The sequence below is a fragment of the Vipera berus genome (genome assembly GCF_964194415.1).
Source record: "Vipera berus genome assembly, chromosome: 3".
NCBI classification, from domain to species: domain Eukaryota; kingdom Metazoa; phylum Chordata; class Lepidosauria; order Squamata; family Viperidae; genus Vipera; species Vipera berus.
Window position 1 is genome coordinate 156,046,885 of NC_138204.1, and position 18,550 is coordinate 156,065,434.

At 36.9% G+C, this 18,550-nt stretch overlaps 1 protein-coding gene across 1 annotated transcript in view; it reads left to right on the forward strand.

Moving 5' to 3' along the window:
• Positions 1–1,886: 1,886 nt before the first annotated feature.
• The window catches only part of ZNF516 (zinc finger protein 516), a 117,569-nt gene continuing 100,905 nt past the window's right edge, over positions 1,887–18,550 (forward strand). The window contains exon 1 of the mRNA XM_081325125.1: positions 1,887–2,150. The gene's annotated coding sequence lies outside the window, so the exon portion shown is untranslated. The remainder of the gene's footprint in view (positions 2,151–18,550) is intronic.

Consider the following 18,550-nt stretch of genomic DNA (forward strand, 5'->3'; position numbering starts at 1 on the left):
AATATTATAACAAGTTTCTGGCTTTAGATCATGAACTTATTGTCTGATAGTATGTACTGTAGTATAGAGGGTTTGGGGGAAAAGTGATTGCAGTGTTTTTAAGGTGAAATGCTTGATTTTTTGCTAGCTTTTATCTTCTATGTTGGGATAAAGGGGTGGGATGGACAATTCAAGAACTAAATGCAACCTTTTGTGTTGAAGCCAACTGCCCACTTCACTCTGGAGATGATCAGAACTATTTCTTGTTAGAGAGAAATCTGAGCATGTTCAAAGAGAGTCCTTTATGCTCTGGCCATGTGCCACATACTTTAATTCATAGCTGATGCACTAAATGAGTTAACTAGGAAAGAGTTTTTCATTAACTCATTTGGCAGCCATATATTTAACTTTTAAGAGGACAGAATACCTCAGTAGGAACATTTAGCTATTCAGTTACATAGTTTTAGAATTAGATTTGTTTTTAAGCTATTTCCTCATACGCCTTTTCTTTAATTTCAGGCAAATGTGCAATGGGTGAGGCAGTGTACCAGTATTATTGTTCAGCAGCTTTTTCTATGTGCAACAATAATTTAATATAAGACTTGTTCCTTGAACTTCTGGATTGCTAGTCCCCTTTGTTTACTAGCACTGGATTACATTTACGATTACATATTATGGAATTAGTAAAAGTATTTTAGAAAAAGTAATGTCGACCTTAGGGTAAAGCCTTCATATTTGGTTGCCTTCATATTTGACAGCATAGCTCGCTTTGTATGTTTATTTGTAAATCAGTTGTGGTTGTGCTCTGGAAAGGAAATCATCTGAAATTGGTGGTACAGACTTCTGAGTATATATTGAGTAAGCTTGCATAAATTGATTCCTTTTGTGATGCAAAAGGAAACTTGTCATGACTGTCCACGCATCTGAAAAATCTCTCTTTTGTTTTTGCTCAAAAGTGAGCAAAAGAGTTAGATGGGTTCAAAGGTCTATTCACAGCATGTTTAACTTGAAATAATTCCCTCTTGCCTTCTTTTCAAAGTTATATGCATAGAATTGGCAGCTGAAAGTATAGTCAATTCTCTTGACTACTCAATAGAATAGAATAGAATAGAATAGAATAGAATAGAATAGAATAGAATAGAATGGAATTCTTTATTTGGCAACTGTGATTGGACACAAGGAATTTTTCTCCTGTGCATAAGCTCATAGTGTACATATAAACAGCAAGTGGTAGGTAATAATAAAGTAATAGGTATAAGCTCTATTGAGTTGGAGGGATCTTACTCCCAGATAACTGCATTTATTCTCAAATACATTGGATGAAAGACCTAAATATCAGTCCTCTATATCCTTACCTGGGAGTAATTCTTTAAGCACAACAGGTCTTATTCAGGACAGATAATTGTATGAAATTGTATTGTCCCTTATTATTTCAGACAAATTACAAGGTGGTCAAAGTCAAAATGACCTTTGGGATGAGTGGTGGCAAACAACCTTTTGCTTTGCTAGTATTGCAACTGGAAAACTAAAGCATGTCTGGAGTGATACTCTGGGGGGGGTATCGGTTGCAGTATTGTGTTTGTGTCAGTTTTTAATTTATGCCAAGACGACCATGAGTACATTCTGGAAAAAGCCCAAAGAAATCAGGCTAATCAGGCAGAAGATGGTTACGGAAGAGCTATTTTGAGCTGGGCTTATAGCTGTAAGGGCCACCCGTACCTGTGAAGGAAAGAAGGCCACCCCTTGTTTTTGTCTCTTCCCCCCCCCTCCACAACCTTTCCAACCGCTTGTTGCTGTATGTGTTAGTCGACAAAAGGGAGGAGGCAGCAGTGAGGCAAAGAGAGGAGGAGTCTCCCTGGCCAGGCGTCCCTTCTACTCAGTTGTTTTCTTCCCTTTTTCATCTCACCAGACGTCACACAGCCGTGTAACTGTAATACAAGAAGTGAAAGAGGCTGAGAGAACAGGCTCAACTTCTAACCCTGAACAAAGGCAAAAAGGATTTGTCAAGGCGCTACCTCTCTCCCTCTTTCCCCCGCCCCCCCAAAAAGAAGTGGAGGTGAAGAAAAGCTGACCAGGCTCACTTTCTGTGGGAGGAGAAGCAGCTCTCGAGGTTACAGGGCTGTCCTGTTGGATTATGTGGGGCTCTGCCTGGAGAAGTACTGACTCCGAAGGTAATTGCTTTTCTGTGTTCAACTTTGGTTCGTTATTGTTGAAGGCAAGGCAGAGAGGGAGCGTGGTAAAGGGTGGTGGCATTCCAGGATCTAGGGGAAGGAGAAATATGTGTCATATGTTTGTGTGTGTGTGTATCTGTAAATCTCCATGCGAATTATGGGATTGTCTCATCACTCCAGTGCAACTGGAAGGCTTTCCTTCTGTTGTGGGAAAGGGTTTTTAAAAAAGAAGACCATCTCAGATCTTCAAGAAATATAACTTCAGCAGAAATACAGATGTGTTTCTTGGGTATGAGATTCAGGCAGCCCAGCCCTAGCTTACTTAACAAAAGAGGCAGGGATGCAACCTGAATTCCAGTTCTCATTTAATTTCTTGTTTTTAGTTTAAGGCAGGCGGGAGCATTTCTGCATTTCAACACCGCTTTGAATTGGAGAAATATCACTAATGACCTGCTGTCCCTTAGAAATTTTGATGGAATTGGGGGTTTTGCACGCTAGTTGTCAGGATTTTATGGCCCTTAAGAGTTTAAAAGTTGAAATCTGGCTTTAACATTCAGTATTCAAGCAGAGTAAACAAGAACTCCACTGAAAGCTACAACAGATAAAGCAAAATAAAGGTAATATAAATCAGGCTAAATACCATTCTGAAATATAAGCTTTTTGTTGTATATGCAAGGCATTATTTTTTCATTGTCTGTGCATTTATGGGAGGAGGGGAAAAAGCCTGTTTAGCAAGGTTTACTTCCTTTTCTGTCAATAGGACATTTAATTGAATTATATCAAAATCAGAAAGGTGTCCTGTTGAAACTTGTATATATGTAATTGAATGCTTTTCATCAGATTGCTGAGAGAAATGATATTTATGTTTGGCTTTTCTAATAAATTAGAAAACAGGGCTGCATAGGAACACTTGTTGTATACCGGTAATTAGAATTACAGCCCAGTTACTTAAGAAGACATATTTAGTTTTAAAAGAGTAACTGCCATAGTCATCTTGAGTAAGCTGTGAGTAATAAAAGTATTCTTTGGTTTTGTTTGTTTTACTTTGAGTCATTAGATTGGGCATAACTTTATTTAGGCATAGGCAACATGAAAGCTCCACCTAGTAAATCTGCTTATTCATTTGCAGAATTTTAATTGTTGAATTTGTTAGCTCAGTTTTCTCCTAACTGGCACCTCCACATATGTTGGATTTTGGCTAGGAATGCTTTGAAATGAAGTCCAACTCATCTGGATAGAGAATGGATTGACTATTCTGCATCGAAATGTTTTTGTTTTTTTCAGTCAGAATCTGAATATTTTGTCTGAGTATATTTAAAATATAACTTCACAAGTTTAAATAAATCTTAAATGCAAATTGACAATAGAAGATCAAGGATATTTAGAATTGTCTTGGGGATGCCCATGCCCATACACATGTATAAGAAGTCTTCTGGATCAAATCAAAAGTCTAGTCTAGCATCTAGTCTGGATCAAATCAAAAGTCTAGTCTAGAGCTGTGGTGGCACAGTGGTTAGAATGCAGTACTGTAGGCTAATTCTGCTGACTGCCGGTTGCCAGCATTTTGGCAGTTCGATTCTCACTGGCTCAAGGTTGACTCAGCCTTCCATCCTTCCGAGGTTGGTAAAATGAGGGCACAGATTGTTGGGAGAAATACGCTGACTCTAAACTGCTTAGAGAGGCTATAAAGCACTGTGAAGCAATGTATAAGTCTAAGTGCTATTGCTATCCTTTTTCTCATGGTGGCCAACTACATGATTCTGTGTGTGCCCCATGAAAATGCTGAATGCTTAAAATAACAGCTTGCATTATGTTTTAATATACTGCATTTGAATATGGAGGTTCTGTAACCAGGGTAGGCCATGCATGCACATCAACATCATTGTACCTGAATACTGCTCTGTGCTGTGCCATCTTGACATTTACATTATTAAAAATACTTTAATTTTTAAAATTAAAACAAATGATTGGGAGTTCTTATGAAAACTTCTTCTGCCATTGATTTCTTCCAGAATGCTCTTGTGCCTCTTGAGAAGTAGATGGGCAACACAGATGGTCAGCCATTAGGCCTGCTTTCATATTCAGCATATCCAACCACACAAAATGAAAACGTAAGGAAGAGGGAGGGTGCACCGTATTATTTCTAAATTTTTAGAGAAAATTTATAGTAGGAATTGAGTAATTGGAGCAGTGTTTCTCAACTGTGGTAACTTTAAGATAAGTGGGCTTCAACTCCCAGAATTCTGACAGCTGAAGTCCATCAATCTAAAAGTTGCCCAAATTGGGAAACACTGAATTGGGATGATCCAGAAGAAAACTTTGCAAGATTCAGGGAATAAAAAGAGGAAGCAGTGACATCAGATCTGGGCAGGTTTACAGTGGGGAAAAGGGAAAGCCAATATCTAGAAGGGACATTGGAATGAGTGATCTTGAAGCAGAGAGAAAAAATATGTGACTAAATTAATAGAATGTGCCAGGACTATGGGATCTGAGAGTTTGTGAAAGCATTCTTGAATATGACAACTGTGGAACCAATAGTAAGCAGAGGCAGAAACTTACAGTTTCAATATTATTTTAATTTTGTCTAGGATTCTTTTGCTCATTTCTGAAAATAATTTCATCACTATGGATAGTATAATAACACGTCTAGGTTGGGGACATAAAGTCTTAGTGGCTCTTATGCTCAATGTAATTGTTAAAGCATTTTAAGAAAACAGGAAAAAAATAAAAACGCAAGATTATCGACTTATCAAGATAAGCAGATTGATAGGTTGTCTGTCATTTTTATAGGCAGCGTGCCCTTGCTCAAAGCAGAAATTCCACAGTTGTAGCCACATTTAAGTAGATGCGAACCCCTACCTTGGCATGAAAACATTTAGAATTGTGCCTATTCAGAGGAAATTCTTAAACTGATTTAACATTTCTTGTTTGGAAAGTTTTACTGCAAAAGATAACCGACAAAAGCAAGAATTTGTTTGCATTAAAGACCAGCCAATTTTAATATCTCAGAGGGTAATCTTTTAGAGTCTGAGTTTTATGTATAGGTATCTGTAGGATTAAAGGTCAATTATTCAGTACTACTGATGAAGGGGACATTTTTGCCTGATAATGCTGATTGGAGAGCAGGAACCAGATGTTCTTTTTCAACTCCTACACTACTCTGGTGAGCCTCTGACTCGTTCTGCTCTATTGCAAGAAGTAGTGAAGATTTCTGCATCTCTTGTCACCAGAAGTATGAGGAAACTATGTTCTCCAGATAATTCTGACATACAAGAAATTCCAGGAAGTTTTAGATCACCCTTACTTTTAAGTATCATTAGCTTTACCTGATACATAAGGATTCTTGATTCATAAGCATTCTTGATTCCCTGAATATTTTTCCAAGTAGAACTAGTTTCGTATATTGAAATATTCTCTGCCAATTGCATACAGTTCACTGTTTGTGTTTATAATAAAGCTGATACCCTGAAAAGAATTGTAGGATTTTTTTATTACCTTTTTATTAAGAATGTTTGAAAAATTAAAGAGAAAAGGAAAAAAGAAAATAAAAATATAACAGGAAATGAATAAATGGGGAATTTACAAGCATCATAGAATTTACTGTAGCTTAAATAAAGATTTCAGTATTCCTTGGTCTCTTGCTGAAATTCGGAGAGGAGAAGGGAGGGGGAAAAGAATTTTAAGCCTGTGTCAATCACAAATGAATACTATAAATGCACTCTTAACAACCTGCTACTGTTGGCCAGATCTAGGTTTCTAGGCAGTTGCTATAATAAGTGCCTTGATATTAAACATGCTAAGTGGCTGGGTTTGCTGATTGTATTAAGCTACAGGTTTTCTAATCATTTTGGGATTGGTGGGTACATTTAAATTTTGGAAAACATTGTGAATGCTGTGGTGGAGCAACTTGCCCATTGATACAATAGTTACCATAGGACATAGTTTCAAAAAAGCTCATTTTCTGGAATCTTAAAAGTTTTGTAGCAGGGCGCTTCTGATCTCCCTGGTTTTGAGGAGCAATACTATACAAACCAAATGTTTGGCTCACAAACATATTTTTTTGGAAATGAAGGTGATTCTATAGTGTGTTGCTTTCTGTTACAGTACATTGGCTTCCCATATCTTCTTGTTAGTTGCGAAGTCAAGTCCGACCCATCGCAACCCCATGGACAATGTTCCTCCAGGCCTTCCTGTCCTCTACCATCTTCTGGAGTCCATTTAGGCTCACGCCTACTGCTTCAGTGACTCCATCCAACCACCTCATTCTCTGTCGTCCCCTTCTTCTCTTGCCCTCAATCTTTCCCAGCATTAGGCTCTTCTCCAGTGAGTCCTTCCTTCTCATTAGGTGGCCAAAGAATTTGAGTTTCAACTTCAGGATCTGGCCTTCTATCCCATATCTTAATTAACTATTATTAGTAGTAATACTATATTAGTATATGTTTAGGTAAGCAAAAAGCTTGGCAGGTGTAAAATAAGGTTTTCTATAGACACATTGGTTACCTTGGATGATACCATAATTGGGTTCCTACTGTATGCTTAGTTAAAACCAAACTATATTGTGACAGTGAAGAATGCCTCATTTTTACGAAAAAACAAAAAGCTCAGTAGCATGATGTCCTGATGTCAGTACAATTTATGAAGGCTACTGATCAGCGCAACACAATTAAAACCACAAATAAAAAAACAATTATGCTCCCTTCCTAGATCTTTACAAGTAAGATCTTGTTGCCTTGAACTCTCAGCTCTCGTCTTCAACTCTGAATTGTGACAGTCATTAATTCACTTCACACCTTGGTTTCTTCATTTACCATCTGTGAAATTTTTATACTTGACATTGGAGAAGGCATGAACTTATCACCAAATGCAAAAATGCTTCCTTTAGTCCTTTTGGGGTTCTGTTTCTATTGTCTAGATGAGAATGCCAATCCTTTGGTGGACTGTTAAGTCAGTGGAATAGTGCAAGAAAATTCAGAATTCTTGTTTCTTGGGAGGAAAAATAGTTTTTCACTACCTTCAGATATAAACATCTGCTAAAATAAATAATATTATATTCTAACTGCTGTTTGACTTCCAGCTCTTCCATATATGTATTCTTACAGTACTTATGGAGTCAGAAATGGGTGTGAATATTTGGAGTCTGTCCAAATGGTCACAAGAGTTTTGAATATACTTCTTGATGTCTTCCAATTGAATGAGTATCAGGAAACCTAGTGTGTGTTCATGCACACTGCTTTATGCAAATAGGCTCTTTTTTCTAATTTAGATTATCCATATAGATTATTCCCCTGAATACCCAAATAATGCAATCTTACTTGCTTCTCCATGCATATAGTACTTGGTGTCCCTTGGAAGACTGAAGAGTGAATAGCTCTTTTGTCGTTAACCATTCTGTTAACTGTGCCAGTTAAGGGCACAAGCTTCTGTTGTGTTGGCATGTAATCCCATTTTCCTCAAAGTAGTAAGCCAGTTTGAGATCTGTTGTCTTATTTTATTGACACTTGTCTTCTACTACCTTCTAAGGACAGTAGAGTCTGTCTATTTTAGTCCTCTAAGAATTGGTTCAAATATCATGACAACTGTTTTAATCATGGCAATAACTGTTCATCTGAGTATTTGTACAAGCATCATCACATGATTACACTACATATGTAAAAGACTGGGGAGGGAAATGGAAACCATTGAGACACAAGAAGCTGCTGCTTTTGCAAAAATTGAAATAGGAAGAAGAAAACACAGAAATATATGAAGTACTGGAGAACAAAGAATCCCTTGGAAAATATTTTGTTTTAGAATGGTTGATAAACTACATTATGCTTCAGAGGTCTCTTAGAAGCAAAGTTTAGTGATAGCAACACTATCAATAATAGTTTACTCCAGCATTATGAGCGGATTTCAAAGTAAGCAAATATTCGGTGTATTTAATATCAGAAAAGTACTTTCAAATGTTGCAAAATATCAAATACCTTAGAATATTTAGAGCAGGAATGTAATTTAGAAATGTATAAAGTGCCAACATTGCTTCTAATAATTCCTGTTCCAGAATCTTTCATCAAGTGAAATAATGTAATGAATATTTGAACATTAAATATGTAATTAAGAAATATATATTGAAAATATTTTGCAGGTTTGTTTCAGTTGATTGTACAGAATAGTTTGTCCTGCCTTGAACTGGATATCATACTTTGATTTCCATTCCTAGTTTGGAGATAAACTGTAGTTTGTCATATTTGTATTTGAGGTTGTTCAAATATCAGGGTGAAATAGTTTTTTTTTTCAGACCAAGAAACTCCAGCCCCTTACATCCGAAAGCTTGATAAGATAGAATGGTATTAAAATCGGATGAATAGAACTGAATTCAAATGCAACATGAAACTGAATTATGCCAGCCGTGGTTTCAATGTTATTATCAGATAATTGTTACTTGGCTTTAGTTGTGATTTGGAAGTGGTCTTTAATTTCACACTTAATATAAATCATAATTCAGACTGTAGTTCTAGAATAGCCACAATCAATAACTGATGACTATGAGCTGGCTTGAATACAGCTGGTTTAGATAAATATACCACATTTGTATATTTTGCCTGAATTCAGTTGTTTTGTCAACTTTATCGTATTACCGTGCATGATTTATTTTGGAATTCCAATGTCTTTGTATTCTCAAGCTGTAATGTAATTTTATACTTGATGGATTTTTGTATTGCCAATATAGAAGTGGATGAACTCTTGGGGAAAAGAGAGATAATAATCAAGTGTGCTCCTTCGTATTGTCTTTATTAAATTAGTATTAACAATCATGTGAAGTCCTCTTCAGTATTTATCCATAAATACTGAAAAATGCTGCTAAAAATTGTTAATCCCTGTTCTCTATACTATGTAAACCTCTAAGGAAGTAACAAAAACAGTTGGAGGCAAAAATTTAAAATACAGTACAGCAATTATACTATGCTTTTTACAAGGAAGTGAATATAGGTGCATTTTATCTCCAGAATTCTTAATACATCTAAAAATATTATAAATAGCCTCTCCCCAAAAGAACCTCACTTCCGACAAAAGGCCCCAAACCCCATCCTCATTCCCTTTAATGTTATCGTTTTACTATTATATCCCTGAGATCTTTGGCCCCTGAAAATTATTTTTTAGAATTAATACATATACGTATTATTTCTGTCTTATATGATAGGCTAAATTAACCTTATCCACTAAAGTAGCTTTTTCTTATTATTTCATGTTTATATATAACTCTTACTGAATATTTGAAAACTCTGTGTAGGAAAGAGAATTGATGTTGAGCAGTATTAGCCTTAATTCCAAGACTAGACATCAAAATAACACCTGGAAAGAACATTCTTGCCCAAACCTGTGCCTTTAATTTGTGAATTCTTCCTCTACTTGAAAACATTTTCTGTTTCTATCAAAGACCATGCAGTATTTTGTCAAAAGAAAAGTACCTAATGCTAGTATTCTTCGGTAGGATCAAAATACTTTAAATGGCAAGTGCATTTCTGTTGTTTCTGTTTGTGCATTTTAATTTAAGCGAGATAGTGAAAAGCATTCATTTGTTGCATTCATTATAGGAGCTATTAATCACTACTGTAATGTAATCCTTGTCATTGTGAGCTGAGAACTTCACAAATTCTGAAAATTGCTCATTTTTCTTTCCTTTGGATCTGTGCTAAAATAAGAATTAAAATGGAGAGTTACAAATACCTTTGAGGAAGCATTCATGCCATTACTGCTTTCGTAGAGCTGTAATAACTGGCCTGTTATTTAGATTTGATTTGGAGATGGATTGCTAGAGTGTCCACCAAGGTGTATACCAGTATTTTTAATTCTTTGTCAGTACATCTGGTATAATTATCCAAAATGTAAGAAGTGGATTCACATAGAGCCTGCCTTTCATCTGACGTTTATGCCTACAATGTCAGTAAGCTTGGATATATTTGGATGAGATGGAAGTAAACTTCAACTAAGACAATTCCTGGCAATCTTTTCTTCAGTGATAGCTGGAAGACTGCACTCTTCCATGTTAATAGAAAGAAAGTGTTTGACTGCATGTAGAAAATGAATGGCTGGACAGTAAAATCCAACCGAAAGGGCCATTTATTTGAGTCGACATCTTCAGTATAAATATTTGTACCTTGCAGCAACATTCCTTTTTCAAAGCAGACATCACACATATTGTAAATATTTATACATTTTCGGTGCTAGGTTAAAGCTGTTAGGAGTCAAGTTATTGCAAAATTCTGATTTCTGATTTCTTATTCAGAGTTATTCCTCTCTGATTTCTTACCTATTCCATTGAGACATCAGTTTTGCTTTGCTGCAAATATTAGGCATGGACAGGACATACTACTATGAAAAAAGGGACTTTGGGGCTTACTTCAAAATAAGAATGCACATTCCAGCTGCAAACTTTTTTTGTTTGTTCTTCTCTGCCATTTCCATCTTTTATTCAAGTTCTTTCCAATGTTGATATGCTCTAGGTTTCAATTCCTTGAGTTGATGGCTTGAGCATTAGTCTTGCAAACTATTTTAATATCTCACCTAAATTAACGCAGCGTCCTAGAAAACTGCTGGGAAATGTTAAAAGTTATAATCCATAAATAAGTGAAAGGTGATTAAGTTGGGGAAGGCTGTTCTACTCATTGCAGCTAGCCTAGTTTTTCAGAGAGAATATACATTTACGGTATATAGTTCAGGGCTGTATTTTTGTTGCTGTGTAAGTGTTTAATTAGGGTATTTGACATTTAGCAAGTATCTGCCTAATGGTTCACTGAACCTTACTTCCTCCTTCAGCCTAGGCCCTAGGTAATCTTTGGGAGTTAAGATCTGAATAGAATACTAGTACAAATACTTCAGTTGTAAAGCTATTTCAGTTGCTTTCTGTTGTATGCCTTTACTCGATCCATACTGCTGCATCAGCACTGAAGGTTTTTTTTATATATTATTATTATAGCTAGTTTATCCTTGCATTTTTGGATTACAGTTAAACTTGTTTATGCCAGGGATCAGAAGATACATGTTCATATATTTTGAGATGTGCTCAGTATACAAGGACAAGGGAGAAAATGTGTGTAAAAGCTGCCAAATAACTTATTACCCAATAGGTTTGCACCAGTAATGTTTTGTTCTTTGCAATTTGTGGATTTATTGCTTCTTAGTTGTGAGATAATACTGAAAACACTATGTCTTGCAAGCAGGTTTTATCTTGTCTGTTTTATCCAGTGGTGTTAACAGTATAAAATTGGTTGCATCCAGAGGAGGCTTTTTCTTTTAATGCAAACATCCATCACGTGTGATTCTCCTGTGCTTTGCACAACTTCAATTTCCTCCTCCCCTTTTTAATGGAGCAACATTGTTATGGATGTAAACTCACCTTAGTCTCTGTCTGATTGACATGAGCCATTGGGAGAACGAGTAGATTTTTTATTGATTTGTACCTCGCCTTTATTATTTTTACAAATAACACAAGGCGGCAAATATATCTAACACAGCCTCCTCCTCCTATTTTCTCCACGACAACCCTGTGAGGTAGGTTGGGCTGAGAGAGAGAGAGAGAGAGTGACTGGCCCAAAGTCAGCCAAGTGGCTTTTTTTTTTTGGTACCCTGAAGCATCTGGAAAATTCAAAGTTCTTTGATTTAAATGTTTGCAGCAGATACTGTTTTAGCTTTGAAGTTTTAAAACATTATAATAGGAGTCTGTTAACATAGGATGGGGAGGTAATGCAATTTAGTTTTCTTCTACTCTTATCCCCAACTTAACACATTCTATTGTGTATTATTAAATTCGGGGGCTTTATATATTTTATTTGTAATATAAGAATTGTGGAACATGCATGCACCCTCTAGATATTGGATGGTGATTCCTATACTGATTTGTAACAATGTCCCATTCAAGACAGAAGGGAACCTTTTGAGGTTTTATTGCACTCAGCTAAAGGTGAAAAGCAAGAACAAGGGAGGTCACGAGAGAAATTCCCCATTTTACTGGTAAATCTGTGCCTATTGCTTGAAGAAGCAATTCTATACCTCTTCCTTTCTTCCTTATGCTGATCTTCTCTGTGTTACAATTACATGAATAATGTGGTTGCAAATTAGGAGTGTGTAATAAATTCTCTGCTGTATAAAAAGTTACAAGATGTTTTATTAGATTTCAAAATGAGTTGCATTCATTGGATTTTAAAAAAAAATATTTGTCAAACCTATTCATTTGCATTGGTAGCAGTAAGATAATGCTTTGTCAGTCCACTTCACATGGATATTTTGATAAATCTATTGGCTCATGAAAATTAAAACATGTTTTGTTAATTTCAAGTGAATAATTTAGAACTTAAAGCTATGCATGGGAATGGAATTTAACATGGAGCACAGCTTTCTCATTAGTGATTTGAAAGCTTCAGTTAACAAAACCAGAAAACATTTTCTTGTCTTCATTTTGCATTCTAAGCAGCTTATGAAGCCACAGTTTTGGGGTCACTGTGGAACTCAGTAGGATTTCTAAGTTACTGGATGATATTTTTCACAATCCTTTATGTTATGTGCTTAAATAAAATGGTATGATTTTATCCTTTGGCTTTTAAAGTAAGAACAATTTCCAGTTTTGTATTCCTAGTGCAATGCTGACTATAGAGCAAATGCAGTTGTAATACTTAGCTATTTTTAGCAGTCAAGCTTGATAGTATTGTTGAAAACAAAGACAAATATTTAGCCAGTCATGGGAATATCTAGAAACAGGAAACTTGGAACTGCTAAAATTATTTGATCATTTTGTCTCATAATTTGGCTTAGTTTTTTATTGTAATTAATGTTTCATTTTACATTGTTTTAAATATAGCAATATCTCAAAAAAAAGGATGCCATTTGGTATCAGATCTGAACATCTCTTTGGAAAAACAAGGTTTTTCTTAACATTGTTTTATTAAGTTGAAAGATGACAAAATCATAATTTCAGTAACGTACATCACTAATTTTAGCTTTCAATTCATGATATCTCTGCTAAGGAATAAGATGACTGTAAGAAACCAGAAGTAATTATTTAGGTAAGGCATATATCCATGGCTGAACTGATGTTTATATCAGTAACTATAATTGATATTATTAGCAATATAATTTTTCAGTTCCTTTTTGATACTTCTGTCAGACAGTATATTTTTGGTGCCAGGTTCTGTTGCATTTTCTTCTTTGAGCTATATTTCCATTTTCTGCAGAAAATATTTTATCAGTTTGCCTGACACTGTTCATTGCTCATGACCTCCTATATATGCTACCTTTCTTGACTTGTACTCTTAACCTACTAGTTTTGCATTCTTATGTATTTTAGCTAAACCCTGATAGTCTAGAGATGTTTCTAAAGTTTGGTTTCAGCAGACAAATGTGACTGTTGGACTTTGGCGATTTTCCACTAACCAGCCAAGCATACACATTCTTTTCACTTATAGAAACTGTACTATGAACATTCTGTTAATGTTCATTCCTCAAACAGTTGGAATGTTTGGGAACATTTTGTGATACTGAACTCAGAGAGTCAGTTTCAGAAGCCTGTGTGCTACAAGTAGGATATAATATACATTGCTACTATTTCCACTGTGGAAATTCTTTTTTGTCAGATTGCAATTCTTGATATAGCTGTCCTATAATTATACTTTTCCTTGGTTCATCTAGAAATATAATACATACAAGCCATGCCTGTGGTATTATTAGTATTTTGGATGTATTGAGATAAAGGCATATGGAAAAGAAATGCTTCTATAGTTCTTTGTTCCTTTTGATTTTCAGGCATTTTATGAATTCAGAGTTTATTCTTGTGCAAGACTTGTTTAATTACACCTAGATCAAAGTGGCATTAGAAAACACCCCGCAACTATACTTATTCTCACACTTAACTTTTTCTTCCTCGAAAGGGGTAATGGAGGATTTTAAAGGATTTGTTCTGTAGTATTCTATATGGTGAAATCATATTTACTCATATCCTATTAATAAATCTGGGTTGAAACTGGAAAGTAGATTAATTACAGTTTCCAAATGTTCTTTCTCGATGTTCTAATAAAAGTGTGATTGCATTTCAAGTTGTGTAATAGATCAGTAACTGCCGTCATAATGTGGGTTGAATGAGTAAGCATCTTTTAATTTGTTTAAACCAAAATACATGGTTTTGTAAACTATTTAAAAGCCTTAGCAGCTTTCTTCTATGAATTAATTACTGGTAGGCCATGGAAAACTTGAGAAGACTAGTATTAAGTGAGTGTTCTTATTTATTGATACATGAATATGTTTGGGAGACAAGAGAGTAACAGTCCAAAAGCATATTTTTATTCAGAGTGTTGGTGCTGACTATTTAAAAAGGTATTCTGAGGGGGTTTTAATTTAACTTTAAATTTTAAATTTTAATTTGTTTTAATTGTGGGATAGTCTTAATTTAATTCTATTTTAATTGTATTTATTTGTATTGTTTTAATTCACCCTGTAAACCGCCCTGAGTCCTTCGGGAATAGGGCAGTATATAAAATCAATTAAATAAATAAATAAATAATAATAAAAAATAAAATGCAAAATCAATTTTACTTTTAAAAACATATAATTGAAATAACACACCAAATAAACAAGCAGCAGCAGTAAGAACTATCTGTAGCTAAAGAAACAAAAAATAAAAACATACCCAGTTAAAATAGCAATAGCTCTTAGATTTATATACCCCTTCACAGTGCTTTGTAGCCCTCTCTAAGCGATTTACAGGATCAGCATATTGCTTCCAACAATCTGGGAATTCATTTTATTGACCTTGAAGGATGGAAGGCTGAGTCAACCTTGAGCCAGTAGGAATTGAACTGCTAAACTGCTGGCAATCGGCAGTCAGCAGAATTAGCCTGCAATACTGCATTCTAACCACTGCGCCACCACAACTCTTGAGTTGAAAATGATTCAAAGCAAGAATATGTGAAGAATACACGAAGGAAGAAATATCTTCCTGTCTAAAGAAGGGTTGGCAGCCTGATGCCTTTCAAACAATTTGTACTACAATTACCATACTCCTTTGCTATCTTAGATCAGGGCTTTTCAACCTTTTCACCCATTGTACCATCAGTCGCCCAGCAAGGTATCAAAAACTTGACCAAAAAGGAAAAAAATGATAAAGTACAGGTAGTCCTCGACTTACAACAATTTGCTTAGTGACTGTTCGAAGTTACGATGGCACTGAAAAAAATGACTTATGACCATTTTGCATACTTATGACTGTTGCAGCATCCCCAGGGTCATGTGATTTACATTCGGATGCTTGGCAATTGATTCATACTTATGACGGTCACAGTGTTCCAGGGTCATGTGATCACCTTTTGCAACTTTTTGACAAGCAAAGTAAATGGTGGGTGGGGGCAGCTCATCACTCAGTTTGCAGGGTGCCTGTGTGTGGGGAATCCATGTGTCTCTGATGGAGGGGGGTGGGACTGGGGTGGGTGCCCTTCTTCCTCCCTCTCTCCCATTGTCCCTTCCTTCCCTTCCTCTCTCCCGCTGTCCCTACCTTTCTTCTTTCCTTACTTTTTTTTCCCCTTTTAACTTGATCCTATTTGAAGAAGTTCTTTTTATTCCTTCACCAACCTCGGTTCATTCTCAGCAGTTCACAATTCTGGGCTTCTTTTTTGTCACCTTTTTGTTTTTCTAGTTGTTTCCTAAGATTTTTGGGTCGCTTCTTTTCTTTTCTTCTCCATTCTCCGAGCAATTGTGCTTTCAACGACTCCAACTCCCCCACCCCATCCCACCCCGTCTCCTTTCCCCATTATTTCCTCCTGCTACCAGTCACTCTCAGTTTAAGAAAACCGCTTTCTGAAGTCCAAGATAGGGAGGTATCACACAGTCACGCTTATGTTCCAGTTGCCCTTAAAGCCCTGAAATTGGGCTTATTTTGCTTCCATAAAGATTGTTTTTTCCCATGTGGACTTTGGCTGCCTCAGAAGGCGCGAGGGGTCTTGCTCCTTATCGGAGACGTGCAGAGGAAGGCCAGAAATCCACCCTCAAAAGACGGCGTTGGGATGGGGGCAGAGCCTGGAATACCTCGGGGACCACCTGCTGCCGGCATCGACTCCCCTCCGCCCCGTGCGTTCCCACAGAGAGGGCCTCCTCAGGGTGCCTCCAGTCAGAGAATGTCGACTGGTGGCCCCCAGGGGGAGGGCCTTCTCTGTGGGCGCTCCGGCTTTGTGGAATCAGCTGCCGGTTGAGCTCCGGATGGCACCGGATCTCCGCTCCTTCCGGCGCGGGTTAAAGACCCATTTATTTGAACAAGCTGGCCTGGCCTGATGGGGAATTACTTAGGGTTTTAATATTTATATATATATTTTATTGTTTTTATTGTGGGCAATAATTTAATTCTTTTTTAACTTTTGTACTTTTGTAGTTTTAAGATATGCCCTGTTCACCGCCCTGAGTCCTTCGGGAGAAGGGCGGTATAAAAATTTAATTAAATAAATAAATAAATAATAAATAAGTGCTTATTTGGGGCTCAGCAGACACGCCTGCTTTCACTGAGCCCTGACAGTCCCAAAGAAGTGCCGATCAGCTGCAAAGCAGTTGTCGAGCCCTGTGGGCCCGACACACAATGTAGGAGGGGGGGAAAGCTCAGGGTCGACTCCCTCCCGAACCTTCTCGCCGGATGCTGGCTTGTGGGCTGGTGGTGGGGCTACATCTCTATGTGGTTATGATCCTGGTGCTTGATTCATAAGTATGAATCAGTTGCCAAGAATCCAAATGTAAATCACATGACCCAGGGGATGCTACAACAGTCATAAGTGTGCAAAATGGTCATAAGTCACTTTTTTCAGTGCCGTTGTAACTTCGAACAGTCACTAAGCGAATTGTTGTAAGTTGAGGACTACCTGTACTTTATCAATTTTTTTCCTTTTTTTTTTGGTCAAGTTTTTGACACCTTCTGGGTGACTGGTGGTACTCGGATAGTGCCTCGTCCTAAAAGTGGTACAATGGGTGAAAAGGTTGAAAAGCCCTGTTTTAGGGAATAATTTATAGTTTGTTTATCTACTTGCAGAATAGGGAGGAGCAAAGAAAGAGTAAATGGCTACAAGCCCCAGCAAGTTATGAATACATGGTAGGCAAAGAACCTTCATTTACTGTGCAGTGGCCACAATTATCACCAAAAATATACGGTGGTCTCTCTGCTTTTAGGAGGATCTTTATACCTTTTTACATAGCAGTCCCTTGACTTCTGTATGAACCACTGGTGGTCCTCAACTTACGACCACAATTGAGCCCAAATTTTTTGTTGCTAAATTGGATGTTTAGTAAATGAATTTTGCCCCATTTTATGATCTTGCTTGCCACAGTTGTTAAATGAATCACTGCAGTTGTTAAGTTAGTAACATGGTTGTTAAACAAATCTGGTTTCCCCATTGACTTTGCTTGTCAGAAGCTTGCAAAAGATGATCACATGATCCCAGGACACTGCAACCATCATAAATATGAGTCAGTTGCCAAGTGTCTGAATTTTGATAATGTGATGCTTCAATGGTTCTAAGTGTGAAAAATGGCCATAAGTCACTTTTTTTGCTGTGTACCTTCAAATGGTCACTAAATGAACTGTTGTAAGACAAGGATTACCTGTGTATGGAAATGAAATCTGTTGTGTAGATGCTGTTTAACTCTTGGTGGCTGATTTGTCTTAGTGCCAAACTTCCAGAAATTCCCTAGCATTTCTGGATTTAGCTTGATTTAGGATGCTGACAGTTTTCCAGTTGAAACTATTGTTAAATCTTTCCATGTATTGTGAAATTAAGGAGCTTTTATTGTGTCTCCTGACAGCTACTTCATAGAAGCACTCTGCTAGTGTTCTGTCTATCCTGTGTAGTGGCTGTGACAGTCCTTATATTGTGTTATAGATGACTCCTGATTTTTCTTTCTGGGCTATTTTGGTTTACTTAAAATGTTTTGGAGGGTTTTAGTTGGTTCATGTTCTGTGGTGGTGCCCTGTGATTGTAGTGGTCTGCTGGTTGTTTCCAAGATATGTTTGGTTTTTATGGCAGTGTTATGCTTTTCATGGATTGTGTTAGTTATGCTGAAGTGGATTAAGTGGTCGGGCACTTTTTGACCATTTTATTAGAACTGGGGTACGCGGTGGCTCAGTGGTTAAAGATACTGAGTTTGTCAGCTGGAAAGCTGACAGCCTGGCTTCGAGACTCAAGTACTGCATGACGGGCTGAATCCTATTACTTGCTTCATCTTCTGCTCACCAAGCAGTTGAAAAGCATGCAAATGGGAATAGATAAATAGGTACCACTTTGGTGAGAGGGTAACAGCATTCTGTGCATCTCGGCATATAGTCATTCTGACCACATGGCCACAGAAATGTCTTTGGACAACTCTGACTTCTTTGGCTAAGAAATGGAGATGAGCACCACCCC